Consider the following 5,839-nt stretch of genomic DNA (forward strand, 5'->3'; position numbering starts at 1 on the left):
GCTACAGGATGTATCTTATATATGGCTAGCAGGTGTTGGGTGCAGTTTTGTGGGGTGTGCAAAGAAGTCAGGCTCTAATTGTCTAAAAATAGGCTTATTGGGGCTATATTTAAAGTAATATGTGTAAAAATTTTAATTGGTGCTGGTGGGCTTTGAGTTCATGGTCCTAGCCTGCTGCGAAGAAGTGAACACATGAGGACCAAGAAACAGGGCCCATCTTTGACCCATTTACATCACATATGCATTCAGATTCCTTTTTGTTTGTTTGTTTCCAGTTTCCAAAGGCTTTATTGGTAAATATCCTTCAGAAAAGAATGATCAATCCTGTTGCTTCCAAGTCAATGGAATGAAGAGCCGTGTCCAGGGACACTCCAAGCGGTGCTGATGGAGACTGCTGCTGTGTCCACCTCTTGTTCATAGGCCCAGTCATAAGCACAACACTTGTAATCAACCAGCTCTTCAGGTTAAGTTTTTTCCACCTACAGACTCTGACCTTGGAAATATTTAGTGCCATCAACTGTCTTGGTTTCCCAGGGCTGAGGGTATTTGGGGACATGGAGCTATAAACCATAGGCTGATTTATTTTTCAGCACTTTTTACTGAGTCACTGCCATGAATGATGTCCCTGCCAACCTGAATGCAGAAGTCACCACCAGTGGTGCCTGGCTTAGAATCCGTTGGATTGGTCTCCCCAAGCATCACTCGGCCTGTCTCCACTACACTCAGTCCCTCCTCCATGGCCATGAGTTCATGTACTTCACCAGCCCAGGGAGGAACGGACAGTCTTTCAGTTCAGGGTAGCGCTGCTTCAGGTGTTCCTCAGAGGCCCAAAGGTGGAATCCCTTCAGCTCAAAGTGCCTCATGACATTGCCCAGAAGGCCCCACTGCACACCGTGTGGCTTCATGGCAATTAAGGTGCGCTCGAGGTTGGACACGGTCTGGGAAGCTCATGGGGCAGGCAGTGGCTGCACTGCAGGAGCTGAGAGCTGCAGTGACCTGCACTCAGATTTCCTATCATGGGCATTAGAACACATATCACTCCTGCTTCAGTCTTGCCAGTGAGAACAAGAATTCTCCTCCGCAGATAGCCCCTGCCTCACTCCTTTCTATTCTTCTGCTTCCTTCTTCATACACCAGTGATGAATTTCCCACGACTTAGGGAGAAAAATCCAACTGGAAGTGGAAGGAGATAGTAGTGGTGGTGGTGGGGGGGGCGGTGGGGGGAGAGGAAGAGTTAGTGATGAATCATGAATACTTAGGTAATATAATGGGACAGGCCTGGGCAGGAAGAAACACTGGGGCAGGACAGTTTATGTGAAGAACAAAAATGTTGTTCTGGGAGATGTAGGTCAGAGCAGAGCCCTTAAGTCAAAACCACCAGCACTGTAGAGAGGAATATTGTAAACAGCTTTTATTTTATTCAGGCTGTCCCCACATCCAACCCCCCTTTTTTAATTTGCAGGAATCCTCCACCTTGTGTTGTGTCAGTGGGATGTGGTACCTCAACTCTTACCAAGGAATATCAGGATGAAGTCTTCCTCCTTCACGCCCATCATGGAGGTGGGGGCACATGACCCAAGCTGGTTAATCCAATGCCCAGGGACCAGGGCTGAAGAGCAGTTAGTATCTTTCACCGTGTACCACATGGTTATGGTACCCAGTGATAGAACAGGCATTCAGTACTGGCATGTCCTCTGGAAGTGGAGAGCTGATTTTAGATAGCCCCAGTCAGTTGCTGTTACTTGCATCAAGGAGTCCTGATTACATCATGACCTCTCTTTGATCCAGGAGCTGTAAATTTCTACATGCCTTCAGGCAAACTCAGCTCTGTCTTCAAATAAAATAGAGGCAAATCAGATACCTTTTTTCCCTTTAAAGACAAATTCCTTCCAAGGATTATCAATATGTTTATTAATCTCTTCTCTTTATGGGCAGAAAAAAGTCCCCATGAATTTAAAATGTGAAAATATTTTTATTGACTTAAAGATATAATAATTTTAGGGAAGCAAAATAGTTGTGTTCAATTATTGTCACAGCAAGATGCCTGTAAAATTTATATAATTGGATTGAATGGCACTGTTAATGACTCTTCAGATATGTACAAATCTAGTCATACACTCTAAAATTTGCAGAGACAAATCAATTTAATATGCTTTATTCACTTTCTAAGTTTAACATTGGGATATATTCTGATTGAATAAAACATTCAGACGTGCTCTAATTTACATTTTGCCCACAAAATAATTTCCAGTTCTGCTTCATTCATACCATTGTTTAGTATTGTGGTTGTGTTCATCATTTCTTAGCAAGGAGGACATAAGTTTCATCTATTACCAGCTGAAAGATTTGACTCAAAAGGCAATTAAAAATCACACTCTTGGGAGGCCGAGGCAGGTAGATCATGAGGTCAGGAGATCGAGACCATCCTGGCTAACACAGTGAAACCCCATGTCTACTACTAAAAACACACACACACACACATGCACACAAAATTAGCCGGGCATGGTGGCATGTGCCTGTATTCCCAGCTATTCAGGAGACTGAGGCAGGAAAATCGCTTGAACCCCAGAGGCGGAGGTTGCAGCAAGCCAAGATCACGCCACTGCACTCCAGCCTGGGCGACAGAGCAAGACTCCATCTCAAAGAAAAAAAAAATCGCATTCAACCTAGACAATGTCACCAATTGAGCCACAGGTCAAGCCCAGGTTTAATGTAAAAGAGGACCACTCTGGGAGTAGGCATGAAAACTGAGAGTCATGGTTCGTTGGACACCATCTTTGAATGACTCACTTGGCCACCTGCTTTTTATTTTCTCTATAAAATGGATTAACTATTGCCTGACTGTCAATCACTATCACTTTCAAGATATCTTCACTTAATAACAGGTTGTTATAAGGATTAAATAAAGCTTGGGAAAATTCTAGTGACTGCTCCCTATGGATGAACAGAGATAGACTCAAACTTGAAATGATACAAATCTAGTAGGCATAGAAAAATTCTGGATCCGAAGACTTCAGTGGGTTAAAAGGATGGACTTACTTCAGGAACATGCAATTCAATAGAGGTAGAAGAAAACTCCACCAGTTGGATCTATAAATACTAATGAAAATATTGATGAGTAGATGCATGACTTAATAGACCAATGTGGAAAAGAATGAAAGGTTTAAGTAGATAATAAAACAGTGAGATATGAAGAACTAAAAATGCTTCATCCAGATTTTTTCAAATGCTTCAGTGGGACATAGTAGTTATCTTCAAATATGTGAAGACTTTCATATGCAGACATGGTAGGCTTGTTCTTGAAAGGGGTACCAGCGGGTTAGAGGTGAAAGTCTGCAAGAACAATTTTGGCTGCTCAAGAGATTTTCCAACTTGGCAAGAATGGAAAGAACCTTGGGACATAGTCTTGAGCTGCCCATCACTCTCAGGGCTTAAACGAGATTGAATATTCATTGCTGGAAATGTCAAAAAAGGGATTCAAAGATCAGTCATCTGGCCAAGCAAGGTGATGTTTAGAGTGCCCTTCCAAACCTGAGATTCTAGATTTCCAAGCCTTGACTCTTAACACCTGTCATGGAACCATTATAGCACCATCTGCCCAATTTCCCCGCTGATGATTTCACCTGACTATGTAATCCTGGAAGAGGGTGTGATGCCCATTAACTTGTAGTTGGTTTACATAAGCTAGAGCAAGCTGTGTGGTTTGAATCATGTATGTGTCCATAGGAATCTAAAATAATTGGCCAACTGTAAGCAGTGTTGTTGAATTTCATATTTAGTGAATATGTAAAATGCTTTGAATTACATTGAAAGTTCCTAGGTTAAATTTAATATGTTCATGGACATTCATTATTTTCTCATATTTCCACAAGTTAGAGATACCTTTCCAATGGACAAATCTTTGCCTTTTATCTTAAGGAGCTGAGGTGATTCAAGCAAGCCATTTGGAAGTTCATAATTTTGTGTTTTTTTCCTTGTAAAATTGTCTTCATGAAGGAATTAAGTAAGCAATATTTGTTTGCATTGAGAATATAATTTTATTTACAACTGATCTATTGTAGAATTTGGGTTCAACTTAGGAAATTATTTTCCTCACATAAGAAAAAATATGTCCAGCGTCTTGCTAGAAAAATAATCACCTACTTTTTTTGTACATTTAAAATCATGAATTTCTAGTCTACTGGTTGTCAAAATAAACTTAATTATTTTTTCCTCTGCCCTTGGCCCTTTTGGAGGGAGACTGGTCATTCCACAGTCGTTCATTCAAGCTTTGGCCACTAGGTGGAGTACTAGTTAAACATTGGCTGGCCTGCTTGCAATCTCACCTTACATTTGAAAAACGCCAATTTTTTAGTCTTGTTATCAAAAGGCCAATTTCATTCACTTTAAAATAATTGTACTTATTCTAGCATTTGTCTAACATGGAAGTATATATATATTTTATCTGATAAATAATTTTTTACGTTGTCCTGTAAGAAAATAAGCCACTTAATAAAATGAGTTCCTCATCAAGGGAGCTGTCACAAGCAGAGTCTAGACAACCACTTGGCAGACAAGTTAGAAACAGAATGACTTTTTCACTGTAAATATTTTCGTGTGTAGTATTTTCTGAAAGCAAGGACATTCTCTTACATAACCAGAGTGTGATGACCAATACCGTTATCTTACCCAGGGGGTGGCAAACTGTGGCCTGAGACTCAGTCAAATCCAGCCCACCATCTATTTTTGCAGGGCCCCCTAGATAAGAATGCTTTTAGATAGTTAAGCTCTTTCTTTCCTTTCTTTCTTTCTTTTTTCTTTTTCTTTCTTTCTTTCTTTTTCTTTCTTCCTTCCTTCCTTCTTCTTTCTTTCTCTTTCTTTCTTTCTTCTTTCTTTCCTTTTTTCTTTCTCTCTTTCTCTTTCCTTTCTCTCTACTTCCTTCCTTCCTTCCTTCCTTCCTTCCTTCCTTCCTTCCTTCCTTCCTTCCTTCCTTTTCTTTCTTCTTGCTCTGTTGCCCAGACTGGAGTGCAGTGGCTCACTGCAACCTCTGCCTCCTAGGTTCAAACGATTCTCATGCCTCAGCCTCCTGAGTAGCTGAGATTACAGGCGTGTGACACCATGCCTGGCTAATTTTTATAGAGATAGGGTTTCATCACGTTGGCCAGGCTGGTCTCGAACTCCTGACCTCAAGTGATCCAGCGGCCTCGGCCTCCCAAAGTGCTGGAATTACAGGCATGAGCCACTGCACTCAGCCAGTTAAGCACTATTTAACACATGAAAGTTATATGATATTCATGTTTCAATGTTCATACATTAGATTTATCAGAACTCAGCATGCTCATTTGTTCACACATCTGTGCCTGCTTTGTGCTGCACATGCAGAATTTACTGCTTGTGACAGAGACCTGCCGAGGTTCTCTCACCGTTTGGTCTACAGAGCCTAAAATATTTACTCTCTGGCCCTTTACAAAGAAAGTTTGCAGATCCCTGATCTAATCAACAAACGTTATTCAAATCTTTCCAATTGTCCCACTAATGTCCTTTATTTGGCCTGGAATCCAACCTAGTTATTTAACTTCTGTGGACCTTGGTTTCTCTCTTTGTGCAATTAAAATAGTAATAGTCTTTTTCCATTTAATTTTTGTGAAAATTTTATGAGTTGATTCAATAAATCTCTTGGAACAATGTTTGGCCTATAGAATAACCACCACATTAAGTGTTGGCAATTGTTACTACTTCAATCTTAGTTTTACTTTTCATTTTTAAAAATTCACATATTTGGCCAGGCGCAGTGGCTCATGCCTGTAATCCCAGCACTTTCAGAGACCGAGGCAGGAGGATCACTTGAGCCCAGGAATGT

At 40.9% G+C, this 5,839-nt stretch overlaps 1 pseudogene; it reads right to left on the reverse strand.

Annotated features, from left to right (window-relative positions):
• Window positions 1-338: 338 nt before the first annotated feature.
• On the reverse strand, window positions 339-1,646 carry LOC100580946 (annotated as a pseudogene).
• Between the last annotated feature and the right edge of the window lie 4,193 nt (window positions 1,647-5,839).

The sequence above is a fragment of the Nomascus leucogenys genome, chromosome 1a (genome assembly GCF_006542625.1).
Source record: "Nomascus leucogenys isolate Asia chromosome 1a, Asia_NLE_v1, whole genome shotgun sequence".
In the NCBI taxonomy this organism is placed as follows: domain Eukaryota; kingdom Metazoa; phylum Chordata; class Mammalia; order Primates; family Hylobatidae; genus Nomascus; species Nomascus leucogenys.